This window comes from Convolutriloba macropyga, chromosome 2 (assembly GCF_964194025.1).
Source record: "Convolutriloba macropyga chromosome 2, txConMacr16.3, whole genome shotgun sequence".
In the NCBI taxonomy this organism is placed as follows: domain Eukaryota; kingdom Metazoa; phylum Xenacoelomorpha; order Acoela; family Convolutidae; genus Convolutriloba; species Convolutriloba macropyga.
The window spans coordinates 68392660-68406982 of NC_134469.1; the positions used below are offsets into that span (position 1 = coordinate 68392660).

General features: G+C 37.8%; 2 protein-coding genes across 7 annotated transcripts in view; one reads left to right on the top strand and one right to left on the bottom strand.

Moving 5' to 3' along the window:
• The window catches only part of LOC142334647 (small ubiquitin-related modifier 2-like), a 442392-nt gene that overhangs the window by 266427 nt on the left and 161642 nt on the right, over nt 1-14323 (bottom strand). The window lies entirely within an intron of this gene.
• The window catches only part of LOC142334645 (uncharacterized), a 98715-nt gene that overhangs the window by 63509 nt on the left and 20883 nt on the right, over nt 1-14323 (top strand). Inside the window, exon 2 of one of the 6 annotated variants that reach the window (XM_075382843.1) lies at nt 586-623. The exons of 4 other annotated variants lie outside the window; for them this stretch is intronic. The gene's annotated coding sequence lies outside the window, so the exon portion shown is untranslated. Of the gene's footprint in view, nt 1-424; nt 624-14323 lie in introns of those variants that run through there. One more of the 6 variants, XM_075382842.1, reaches the window with a different exon arrangement.

Below are 14323 nucleotides of genomic sequence, written 5' to 3' on the forward strand. Positions count from 1 at the left end.
TCTTAAATTGTTTACTACAAGTGATGGCTTATATCTACAATAACCTCTCATTTGTAATGTATTTATTCAGCAGCTATACTTCTCTTTCAGACTCGTTGACTATGTTTTCTTTCTTGGACCATTGAACAAATGGCTTTCGCCAAAACTTCAGCTTGAAAAGATAATTTGGCTTGACTGTGCAAAGGCTGTTAAGTGGTTCTAATCGGTTTTGTGATTTTTTTTGTTGGTAAATATACATTTTGAGATCTCATTTCTTGAAAATAAATTGAATCCATAAGTTTATCCAGAAGCTGCCAAGCTTGCTAATATTAGGAAGCTGCTTGCTTTGTACAATTTATTCCTACCATGATATGTGCTTTAGAAACGCACTCAACAGAAAGGTTCGGATGTAAGTTTGATCACGGCAGTGATGTGTTTTGTACTTTTATACAGGTGCGTGCTTGTAGGTAATACGCTTAAATCTCAGTCAGTGCTTTTCTAAATTGCACCACATTGAATAATACTCCTTTCAGCAGCAGTAACAATTAGCTCAGAATTAACAATTTGCTCGTTGAGTTCACCTTTTATCACCGTTTACCTTTTTAGAGGTACTGAGAGTAAAGCTATCGTAGTCGTAAAGTGAGGTAAGTCAAAATGTTTCCTAGTGGTTACAATTTAGTAGCTACTCTGTTTCGGACCCCCAGGTCAGTGGGCATTTATCTTTAGCGACTTTGGATCTATTCTTTTTCGGCCCCCCAGTGTTTTTTATGACCCCCAGTTACAAATTATATGTTGTTATATAGCACGTTACTATGTAAGAAAATAGCACGTGCGCCTGGGGTCATAAAAAAATTAATGCTCACTAAGCTGGGGGGGGGGGGGGGGAACAGAATAGATCCGCCACTTCTATTTGCAAATCCAAATTTCTACAAAAAAATGAGGGATCTTTTCCGTTTGGGGAGGTGGGGGGTTATGTTTTCATTTGAAAAAGGAAAAGATACCTCATTTCTTTGTAGAATTTTGTATGTGCTATGTGGACAGGCCGTTCCCTTGTTACTGGTCCCCCGAGCGTATTGTCCCCCCATCATTGTATAGTTACCGTAACTCTATTATTCGACCCCAGCTAATCGGGGGATCTATAATAGGAAAGAGACGTAAATTGGTTTATTGAAATGGGGATGAACACTCGTGCTGGTGATCCGGATTTGTTAGCTGGTGAAAAATGTTTTCAAAGTTTTTGTTTTTTTTTTGGTTGTTTCGCATTTTACCTCCCACTCTAAAAAAATCATGGTCTTACCCATTATAGCCCCCATGAAGTTCTAGCCCCCCATGAAAATGTAGCCCCGCATTATGGTATAATTGCCATGATTGAGGGGGGGGGGGCTGTTGGTTATCTGATCACTAAGCTGGGGGGGGGGGGGGGTTATAATGAGAAAGACCCAAAAAATCATATCTTCTTTCGGCGTTTCAGGGTTATGTTTTCTACGTGCTTTTCTCGGATCTTTTCGGGGGGGGGGGGGGGGCAGGGGGGTCTAAATAGCATGCACCCACTAAGCTTGGGGGGGGGGGCACAAAGCGAAAAAGATCCATGTTTTCATTTGAAAAATGAGACCTTTTCCGTTTGTGCCCCCCCCCCCCGCTTAGTGGGTGCATATTATTTGCACTCCCAGCACGTGCATTATTTTCACATAACGATATACTATGCAATGGTCACTTTTCTACGGTTTTTTGCAGTCTGAATCAAATTAGTGAATTGTGGTGACATTCGGCTTTCAAAGTGCAATTTATATGCATTTATTTCATATGCAATTTATTTTTTTATTTATTCAAAATGCGAGTTATAAGTGTTCTTTGGGTTGTTTGAAACTTCTCTGACATTTGCTTTACAATATCTGTCTCAAAATTTTCCCCAAATATCAATTCTGTGAGAAGTTGCGCTGAGCTGTGAAATATTTGTTTCCTCTGATAGCCTCTATGATGGGAAATATTTTTGGCTCTATGATAGAGAAATGGTGAGAAAGGTGCTTTCAAAGTGCTTCATCTCAAAAGAGGAAGATTAAAAAGTTACTAACTCAAGAATAGAATCTCGAACTTTTAACTGGGCAGAAACAAATGCATGAGGAGTTTAAAGCGTTAATTTTGAAGTCCGGTATTTTTTACAATCTGTTGCAGCTTCTGAGCTATCATGTCATCCAAGGTTACTGTTTTAATTTGTGTGCAAGGCACACGACTAAGTGAGCGCTCTTGTTATCATTATTGTTTTTATTATTCATGAGAAGTAGCTGAACCTGTGCAATGAAAACTTTAAAAGTTTTGTGGAAAAATACAAGGAAATTGTAGGAATTGCTTTAACTAACGTTTCATTAATGACAAAACAGTTGGGTTTCTTGAATCAGTTGGTAATGATTTGCTTTCATTGGAATTAGGAATTCAGATTTAAGAGCTGAATTATCTAACATAAGTTTTACAGAAGGGATAATTACGGTTAAACTCCAGTGAGTTCTTTTTAGACGTACATTATGACGATGCTAAATCTTGATCGTTTGAAAAATACTTTTTTTCAAATTTATTCGGCTAGCTTTTAATTTTTTGAAATTCAAAAAGTATATTCAGCTCATTCCAGTTCAGTTGCCTGCCTGAATACTTAAACAAAAACCTTATTGCAGAAAAGAGCGTTTTTACCGAACCCCGCGCTCCGAATAGCACTTGGAAACAACCCCAATTAAAGATCTTTTGGATCTATTGTCCCCCCCCCCTCAGCTTAGTGAGCATGAATTTTTTATGACCCCCAGACGCACGTGCTCTTTTCTTACATAGTAATGTGCTATATAACAACATAGAATTTGTAACTGTGTCAATAAAAAACACCTGTGGGCCGAAACAGCATAGATCCGATCTTTTTTAGAAAGGAAATTGCAATGATAACGCAATCTTCATACAACATAGGACTTGGTGCTAGCACTTACATAGCCGCTTTAAAAAGATAGGAAAGAATAAAAAGAAGAGAGTTATCATATGGCGACAGAGGTGTTGAATGCTTACTTCTGTTCAAATGATTACTCAAAAGGAAAAAAATGCAACTCATTGAGTTAGTTAGCCATTAACGGAAACACTCAACACCTTCAAATCATCAGAAAAACAAACACTGGAATAAGCCTTTATTTTAACTCACAAGAAGACAGTTAAACCGACATCAAAGGGATCAGTATTACAAAAACTCAGAACTTTATAATCTTTCAAGACTACAAAATTCGAGAAATTAACCACACTACAAGCACATACAAACTTTACCTAATCAAACTTATATGAGCAACCAACCTATTGTCTTTGCTAGCAAAGAGAAGATACCACGCATGCTACTACAAAACTTTTATGACATTGTTGGAAGGCTATCAACCTAGAAACCCGTTCGTATTCCTCAACGACAAAACAGTCGATAGAAGAGTAGGTGCCAAACTTGCAGAGAAGAACAAAAAAGACCAACCTCTTATGACGCTTACTTTCGTGTGTTCTCTTAAGTATCGGATTATTCTATGTTTCAGGTCTTTTGATGAATAGTGAGTTCGATGTGGCTCTACCCTTCGTAAAACATTTGTGCACAACTTTAATTCACATCTTTCTCTTCTTTTCCTCAACCAATTTTCATGTCTATCAACTCTTTTTCAATTCAAACTTTTTGGTCAGACAACTTCTCTATTTTGCAGGTTCTATCCAATAACATTTCATCATTTGAATCGATTTATAATCTTTTTATCCAATCATGATAAACTATAAAACCACACTCTCAATGATATCAACAATCAAACAATGCAATCTTTAATACTCATGATCGAATTCTAATTTTGTTATTTTGATCATGACACTGCGCCTTGTTCTAATGAAACTTAACTACTAAGATTTATAGTTTCATATAATTAATTAAACTGCGCTTTGTTTCAATGTGAGTAAATTTCGGGTGTAGAAACTATATTAAAGAACTTCTTGTAATGACTAATTGAAATGCGTTGTTCATATTTCATGAATAGCGTTCAGTCTAATTTATTTGCTTTACACATGCAGTTTTTTTGCTCACAATAATAAAATTTTAATTTCTATATTTAGGTGAGCTGATTGCAGGGTTCAATTTTGATAGCAATCTGCTCACACAAAGACTGCATAGGATTTTGTTCTTCGTATTGCTGTAGTATTAGTCACTAGGGTTGCCTCTCTTAGATCTTTCTCATTTAGCACATAGTTTTTTTTCTAAGAAGTCGGTCCCTTGAAGCTTTAAAAAGTAAACTGCATATCACTGAAACCCACTACTGGTCTCGACTGAATGATAGTTCCTCTGGCAAGAATTTTAGTTTGTCATTACTCTTTCTTTGCTCTCCTCTTATGCGATTGTTTACTGTTATTCTTGGGAGTACTCGCTATTATCGTTGACGTGCATTCTGTGTTTGGCTAATCATTCAGCTGTAAAGTTCTCTGGCGGGTTTGTGTGAAGTTTGGGCGGGTTTTCGGATTGGTGCGTCCCTGACTTTGAATGTACTCAAAATGTCTCAGATGAGACTCAATGTATGAGTTTACGTTATACTTATCATTGCTGTCTTTTGTAGGCATCCCTTCCTTCAATTGACGTTGTATTTGAATGGATAGCGTTCCCTATCGTTTGTCGATTCCGAGAGGGTTTACGGGTTGTTGAGGGTTCGTCATTCTGACTGTTAGTTGGCTATGGCTCTGCCTTGCTTCCGCTATCTGGCAAATGACTGTCGGAGTCTCTAGTAAATTCTCTTGAATGCTCTTTGCCATTTTTTTCACTTCAAGATAACGAGAATACGTTCTGATCTCTCCATTTTTTCTTCACTTCAATTCGTGTGTTTTATTTAAAAAGGTTGCCGCAGAATTTGTCTAAATTCAGTTTATGTTGAGAAAGAGACTCATAGGATAAATTTATGTTTTATAATTTTTCCTCTTGAATCATTGCTTCAAGATAGTCAACTTTTACTGTCCATTCTGCTTCTCTCCTCTGCAGCTGTTGTCGTATCGACTTTTTCTTATTGTTGGCGCTTGGCATATTGTCACAGGAGCTCTTACAACGTTTTTGCACTTTGTTCTTGTTTAATCTGTCAGTTTTGGTAAATGCTGAATGAATCAAGTTTTATCAAAATCAACTGCAAAGGACAAGCGTAAGAGTATTCTGTTTGTTTGCTGTAATGGAACAGCTGCTCTGGACGCTTTTTCTTGTCGTCCAAATAATACGTTGATTGCGTTCTGTGGCACAACGGTATAAAAATTTCTATATGAAAGCAGCAGAAACGAGTGTTTTTACTCTTTTTGAAACGAAACTCCTTTGTTCTGAAATTAGAGATAAAAGCAATCAGACCTGTTTCATCTAATGGCGTGAAGTGTGTTGTAGTCTGTTGGGTGTGTTAAACTTTGCAGATTTACTAATAATTTTTTACGGAAAAATCAAATTCTTTTGATTATCGGCTTTTCTACTGACGGTTGCTACCTAACGGTTAAATCTTTTCTTAATCGAACAACCTGAATCCGAAGTTTTTCTTCTCTTCAACGTGCCCTCTAAAGTAAAAATTGTTTGAATGTAATTCCTGTGTTCCTTCATGCTTTACATTTATTTTACTTAAAGAATTTTGATTTTGGTAACTTTGATTATTAACTACAATAGAAACAAATTTCTAGTTGTCTTCTATGTTTTTTTTAAATGTGTGTGTATTGTGATGAACACTATCTAAACCAGAGCTGAAAATGTAATCGCATCCGGAAAACTAAAAATTGTTTTTGAAGACTAATCTTATCTCTCCAGGAGTATGGAATACTTGGATATGGAAGTGGGATGCTTGTTTTTTTATCCGGAGGGTGGACAAAGTTTTCTTATATGTAAAATACTAGGTATGAAATATGAGTTTAGTTAGATAAGTGTTGGTTGCGGAATAGTTAGTTGCTGAGAGAGAACCGTCTGTAGACATCATTTCTTGTTACACGTTCTTTTGTTCTTATCTATTTTTCTTTCTTTATGCTTTTTTCAAATCTTCTTTATTCTACGTCTTCTTGAATTCTGTTCTTCTTTATACTGTTTGTCGTTAAGAAAGTCACCAATGCTTTCTACTTATTCACAAAAGATTTCCAGATTACAGTTTTTTGCTTGGTTGCACAAATGGGCAAAACGTAAAACCCGCAACTTTTACAAATCAAAAAGAATCAGAAGTCATCGACCAACCAAAAGAAAGTAAGGAAATCAAGCTAAATCAAGCTTGTGCTGTAACCAGCAGTTCCCAAGATTAGCAAAAACAGAAGGCTTCCTTCATCGGAAGTTCTACATCCACACAGGAAGACAATTCATTAAACAATATTGCGTCCCGTCGCACTTACAGAAGGAGGTACAGAACTCATTACAGTGTTTAGAGTGGACACAGGAGTCTCACTGACAGTAGCAGATTTCCGAAAACGGATTGACTTCCCGAACTTCACTGAACGCCTAAGGAGATTATATCAGAAACTGTATCACATGCTTTCAAACACAACCAGCACCATGATCTGCCCTGAAACCTCCATTACAACCACTTTCGTCACTATAAACCTTCCCGGCAGACTTTTAATTAAAAGTTTGGTAGTAAAGAAGCACCCTTCTCGTTACACGTACATTCTCTCAGGTATTGATGTCTTCTCGAATTACCTTTCCGCTATACCTCTTATAAAAGGCGACGCAGACATCATAGGATGAACCCTTGTTTCAATTTTTCTGAGACACTCATACCTTCCTTCAAGAATCATTTGCGACCTGGGAACTGCGTTTACATCCGAGCTGAACTATCAAACCTATTGGAAGTGGAACTCAAACACCGCACACTGAAACATGCGCAAACCGTTGGCTGATTTAAAAGAAACCTTGCACCGCTAAAACAAATCTTGAGAATCAACGAAAAAACAATTTTGCTGGGATTGGCTCAGATACGGTGACATTGCATTTTTCATACACAACATTCTCACCAGCTCTTGGTTGCACGCCATCTGACGTCTTCCACGGCAGAACACCGATGAATACTTTGGACCGGATTTTTCAGAACTCAAAACTATAAGTGCCTCATCCAAAACGCGACAACATTAAAGAACTACATGATAAAACTACGGAGCGCTTCTCCTGCGTAAAAGACAACATCACCACTAAAATCTAATTCATACTGCTTAATCCAAAAAACAACACAAGCAGCAGTGATCAGTAAACAGCAAAGCGGGTGGATCCCATTATAGAGAGTAGAAAATGCTCACGAATACAAAATACATTGTGTGCAAAACCAACACAAATTACACGCAATGTGTCCATCGAATGAGAATTCGACCTGTGAAACCACATTAACACTTAATGTTGAATACGTAGACCCCCAGAAACTTTGACAGAGATCCCAGAGATACCAGATGGAGAGGGAGAACCACAGCTATTCGACAGTCAATTCTGGCACCACATTATCAAAGGCAATGTGCAGCTACCCACAACAACACCGGATGCCCAGTCAGTTTCTTTTAACTCAAGCATTCAAACAGCTATTTTTTCCGAAGACCCACCAACACGATTCCATGATATGACACATTAAAACAACTTCTGACCAAGATGCATTCTTCGTGGAAGACTGAGTTCCAAACGCAAACACGCAAGAGACACCAGAATCAATTCATAAAGGAGATTACGTCTTCCCAAACGACTCAATCTTGTCAACATCCGATACTCGTTTTGGCTTCATTCGACGATACAATTTTTTCCAAAACAATCATCAGGCATTGGACCAAGAAAACTCTCTATATAACCTCTTGCAACCACTCAGAAAAAGAAAAAGAAGAAGGAGTAAAAGTAATCACTTACTTCTTACTTGACTACTTCCCAGATCCCAATCTGGCAACCGAGTCCCCGACGAGATCATTGCGGACTCACAAGCAACAAGCTCACAGTCGGCAAACCAGAGTTTCACTGACTTTGCGTTTGTTTCATCTGAAATTCTTGGAGATCTATTTGATGACGCTAACAGCCCCGTCTACGCGCCCCCAAATTGGACTTCACAGGCGAAACCTTATATAGACCAACTCAATCAACGGTTTTTAACCAAAACAATACAACCTCAAGTAATGATGTCCAATTACCGAGCTCCGAGGAGAACAATGAGCACTTCATAGTAGGCAATTTCACAAAATGAAAATAACGAGAGCAATAGTGTTGTTGTCCAACAAGAAACCCCAAGAACATCTTCACAACTTCATCAAAGATTATCAAACAGAGTACTAGCGGACCTTCGCCCAGTGCTTCAAAACAGACCAAGAATTGTGCCGTTAACACTTCACCGTCGGGAGATCAACGGCAACCTTGACCAAGACATTGGCTTCAAATTTGGCAGCCAATAGGAATTAAGCACCAATTCTCTATTATGCATAAAAATTTTACACAACTTTCTACCCCAAAATCAGTCGCCAAAACTCGAATTCTTTTTCACAAACAAACACAGTTACCAAATTGCTCCCCATTGTACTAATTGTACTACAATTTTTACCCTTGACGAAAAAGAACCAGCCATCAGTTGCAACGAAAGTTTGAGATTTTCCAACATTCATTAGAAAGTTCTACTGACAAAAATGTTTTTCAAAACGGAAATCCTGGTCCACTACCCAATATACAACAAAACAGTTGAAGACAAACTGTTCAATATGACAAAGGAGATAGACAAAATATGGACTTCAGAAAATTACGGATGCCCTTTTTGAACTTCACTTATATGACTTACTCTGATTTAAGCCTCCACTGGATAGCGCAACAATCACTGTTAGAAAACTAACATGCCCAACACGAATCATAAACCTCAAATTGTAAAGAAAACCTTACTAAAAGCAAACAGTCAAACTTCTAAAACACAGACAACCCCACGGTGAGGCTGCCCAAACAGCAGTCGCTGTATTAGTTGGAATTGGAATAGGAACAGGCGACAAATTACTCTGCTTTATGAAATCATTGTTTGGAGGATGCGACAAAAGAGTGGCTGGACACCAGAAAAACAAGCAATGGCCTATCTTCAATACCTAACCGATCATGTGGAACAAACCACAATCCAAAACAAAGGAAAATTCTTTGTTGTATCAGGTGAGTTGAAAGCCATGGAAGAAGTCCAGAGCGATATAATTGTGACACAAAACAGGAACTGGGAACTTTCTGAAGGACAATTCGAGGCGTTGCGCTAGTCAAGGCGTTCTCATATGAGTTACTTTATCCAATACTTATACGTAAGAGAACAAATAAATCAAATAGTCATGTACTTAGCATTATCTTTCAGCCAGTACTGGTTAACATTAAAACATATCGATCGGCGCTTCACACGTTTAGAGTCAACATACTGAATGCATTGACGCCTCTCATGAACCAGCTATTACCTCTGTCACTAGTCCAAGGGAGCGGTAAATTCTTACAATTGTTCATCAGCAACAAAATGAACGGGATCGATTATTGCTAGCCGTACCGATTCAAGCATTTCTCTCGTATTATGAGACCAAACTAGTCACACAATTCGAAGCAATCCATGCAGGTCTTATAGTTGAACTTGTAATTCCAATGACTTCAAAAAATAAAGTTATGAACATATAGCGTTCCCTTCCGATCCCAATGCCGGACCGGTTTTTAGGTAAAACTTTAGTTTGGCGACTTGAGGCCAAACACATGGCCGTCTGAGATGACGGATAAGAACTAGTGCCAGACGCTCGCAATTTGTATAGAATCCCAAAAATACGCAATATGCACCAAAGCCATTCTACAGAACAAACTTTGCAGTCCTGTATGGCTACCTTACTTTACCACGATGACGCTACTTGCTTTGCAACGCTGCCAACTGGATGTAGTAGAATTGCCGTTGCCTGAAAAAGCACGTGGTCTCGGTTTCGGTCGTTGGTTAATAACATCGTTAAAAGACCTTTATACACATCGAAAGCGCTGGTTTTGGTAGCGATACATTGGCAAGAATTGAGCATCCTGGATGCGTATCATTGCACTGGGATGTGGAAAACAGCTTAGAGGACCAAATGTTCGTCTTCGTTAAGACCTCACTGCTTGTGACACAGTCCCGTTAATACGGTTGGATTTTCAACTACCAGATCCAATAAGTACACTTATCAAACTACTGTCCACATTGGATGAACGACCGTACTTCTCAGCAACGTTGTAGTCACAAATCAGAATTCTTCACCGAACTTAACCAGAATTCAAACAATTGGAAACACGACGAACAAACAACAAATCAATAGAACAACTGGCCGAACCAATTTTAGAATGAATAAAAGCATCTAAGCCTGAAATCGAACACCGATTCGAACGCAGATTCTTTGGAAAATGTCTTTTTTCGGAATTTTGCCCTTCATGATTAGCTTATTACTACATCTAACTTTTTCTCATCTTTTACACAATAGGCAAACCTTCACAGACGTTTCCTTATCCGAATAACACACGAAGGAAGACGAATAAAAACATAACCAGTAAAAGATGCCTTGAAATCAAAACTGAGTTCGAAAACCAAGTGAAAGATTCCGCTCAAAATCAAAACTGAGTTCGAAAAGCAATGTGAACAAAAACCTCTGTCTCCTTACACATTCCGAAAAGACTACATCCGGAGACTACAACGTTACAAAAATCCGAGATATGAACCGCCGGGAATCGAATCAGGAACCTCAGCTCACTAACCACTGAACTTAGTCACTTGTTGATAGTTACTAATATACTCACTTATACTTTGCCCAGACTTAGAAACTTTGTGTCAGTAGTGAGAAATAAATGCAAAAATTGAAAAAAGACAAATTATGGGGAAGCACTTTTTAACCCAACCAAGTAAATTTTTCCAAAGTCTCAACTAATCACATGTCAATTTTGCCCTCACTCCCATCACAACAATATAAATCATTCAAATTAACTACCGCCTGCTACCTGCCAGCAAACCTTTTCATTGTGAAATACTGAACCGTCAAACCTACTCACATATTTCTTTTCAAATAAAAATTGAAATTTACGTCAACTAGCTTAAACATTTTCATAAGTCTTAAGTTTTAACTTTCGCATTGTTTTGTAACATTTTACCACAATGAACCTCGTTTGTCATTTTAGAATCCAAGTTGAACCTCGAATTAATACAACATTTAACGGCCGACCAGCTTATATTACAGAGTACAACATTGCTTTTTTTGTAGACCGTGAAGCAATAATTAGTATTATTATGCAACCAGACATTTTTGTTGACAATATTTGTTCAATTTTTTATATACCTTACAGTATATGAAACATGTGGCAACAAGTCTTACTGTGCATAGAATCGGGAAATAATTATATCAACGTGAATTTTTAACCTTATCTCCGAAGGAGAACCAGCTGCAGCAGAAGCATCGCAACCAATAATTTCCGGAAGTCCCGAAAGCTCTGGAACCGTATCAGACCACGAATGTGCTGAATTGTTTGCATTCCAATTTCTCCTCCTTCTCTAATTCCATTTTCAAATGAATTTGATATGTAACTTTTTTCAACAGTTGTATTAATACTCTTTCAAAAATTTTAAAAATAATTTCTATGTCCACCAACCCCAAACTTTACCACTATTGATGAATTGGATGAAACAATTCCTTATATTTGACAAATTCCAAGAAAAGTCCCACTTTAAGATAATTTTCTTAGCAATTTTGATATTAAATTCGCAGTGTTTTCAGAATACTTTGTTTTTCCCTGCGACATCCTCTGTTTTTGGATCTAACTTATTGACGGCTTACAACAACATAAAACTATTTTAGAACCTAATTATCCTCATTATATCGCATTTTTAATTTCATTTTAAACACCAAAGAAGAATTCTTAGAAGGCGAATTTGACCTTCTTTGTTCTTTTGGCAACCTTAACTAATTTTTGTTTCCGTCATATTTAATCTCAGAATCTAGCACCTCGCCAATTCTCCTCTCCTAACAATCATGACTACAAGCATTTGGAACTAAAACTGAAACTCGTCTGGACAAAAGACACCGCCCAAAAATTACATGCAAACCGCAACTGCAACGTGAAAGTAGGAATCCAGTACAGGGATTGTTTTTTCAATGAATACGGCAAAATGGAACCATCGTGATCTGGGCACAATCTCATTCAGGCCTTCTCATGAATAAAACGTTTTTACACAACTTCGGAATACTACCCTTATGTATACAATTTCATTACATCGCCCCAAATTTCCCAATCAACCAACCAATACTGGGACCTAATTGAAATGACCAATGACGACCCACATTGAGTATGACTCGGTTGGTGTCCGTATGTTTACTTAAATTTGTTTTTTGTTTTTTATTGAAAAAGTGTTTAATTTCACTATTTGACTCGTGGGTCACAATTAAATTGATGAAATTTTCCTTGTAATTACGCCCACCAACTCAAGCACCTTTATCTTTAATTCCAAACAAATTTTAAATTCTTTTTTTTTCTCCGCCTCCAAAATTACTCGTGAGTCAGAACTCGTGAGCGCTTTGAGCCAGCGCCCACAACACACCAAACTATGATAATTGAAACCATTCCCAGCCATTATCAACAAATTTTAATATCTTAACATCTTTTCACCTCAAAGGGCACGCGGTTAAAAGTCAAAAATCATAGCTTCCCACACTTCCATGACACCGACTCCAGAACCTGACTAAACTTTTTTTCCAATATAACGTCAAAATAATGTTGATGGGACCTTTACCCACTACCAAGCAACCATACAAAAGCATCAATTCAACTTTCGTTGAAAGGGCACGACCGAAACAACCGAAATTTTAAAAAAATTGGAAAAAAAACAGCTGGCAAAAAGTTCCAACACTAAGCGAGGAAAAAGATTTATATTAAAGTTGAAGAACTCACTTTTTTGAAGGATCCTTTGTAGGAGGGAACTAATACAAAATATGGTTCTTGCTGTCATTCGACTCGTTTTTCTTCTCTCCTTTCTTCGAATGCCTCGTCCTTTATCATTTAACTTTAAATTTGTATCTTTTTGGATAAAACTGTGCACATGCTCAGTCTCATCACTAGCACCACCAATAGATAATTCCTGTTCCATAGCCCAATGATTTACTGCGTTTTTGTTTTTATCCGGCATTGCATTTTTTTACCACTCCTTTACGCATACCATAAGCAAAAGATCCCAAGGTCAACAACAACTTGATTAGATTTATCATGCGCCTCCCAGCCATTTACCGATGATAAAAATTTTGTAAAAGTTAACACAGCATGCCCACACAACGATGGCTGACAGCACATTGTCGTTTGTTGGAATAAAAAACCAAATATCCTTTCACAAACCACTTGCAGGCGGACCACTTGCTATTAAATTCATAAAATATTGCGGAGTACGCATTACATCATTAAAATCCCTTGGACAGTGCTAACTAGCACAGATCAGGAACAACTTTTCCCAAAACGGTGTTTTTGAAGACTATCATTCCCCCAATTTCAATATGTGCCGCCGTTCATCACTCATTCCATTGTACCATTGCATCTCTCCTGACATTAGAAAAAACACCAGGCAAAACACCATTTATCAAACTATCCACACAAAAATATCATCCCATTGAACTACACAAACCAGAATACGACCCAACTCCTTAGTGTAACCTGCTATCACCATTCTCCAACTTTAAGTTACCAATATAATTTTATAAATCGTCCTGAAGTTTACAGCCGTGGAACTCTTCAATCAATCTTTGTAATTCCATAATTTTTTCATCAATTGCTAACTGCGCCTTCGGCCAACCATTCTCTTCGAGAATATTTCACTTCCGTTTATGTCACTTAGAAAATCTTGCCTGCATCCTTTACCGTGAAAGCATACTTTCCCGTCGTGTGACTATCAAACCCGGGAAATTACTTCATTTCTTATACCCGCTCACCCTATTATCAAAGAGAGACGTCACCGCTTGACAAATCACTGCTTCGTTAAAGCCTGAAAATGCAAACAAACCAGGAAGAGACATCAAACAACTGTCACACTAATACAATTGTAGTGAACGGCCTCCTACTCTAACGTTACTCAACAAAAAAGAAAACTCATAACTTCATTAAGTACTAAAATTATCATTACATAAAACACTACACACGAAATGAACTACAAGTTTGACCACCCACAAGTCTTCACAATCGACGGGAGGTTCGCCCTGCTAATTAAAATTAGGATTCCAGAAGCTCCTGTTTTTCGCTTATACGTGCAGATAACATACGTTTGGCAGGGCGAGCCAACCAATCTTGATGGTTTTCGAAAAACCGCTCTGATACCGCCGAGGACACCGCTGATGCCTCATTTTAGGAGAGTTTTGTGTGAGCGATCAG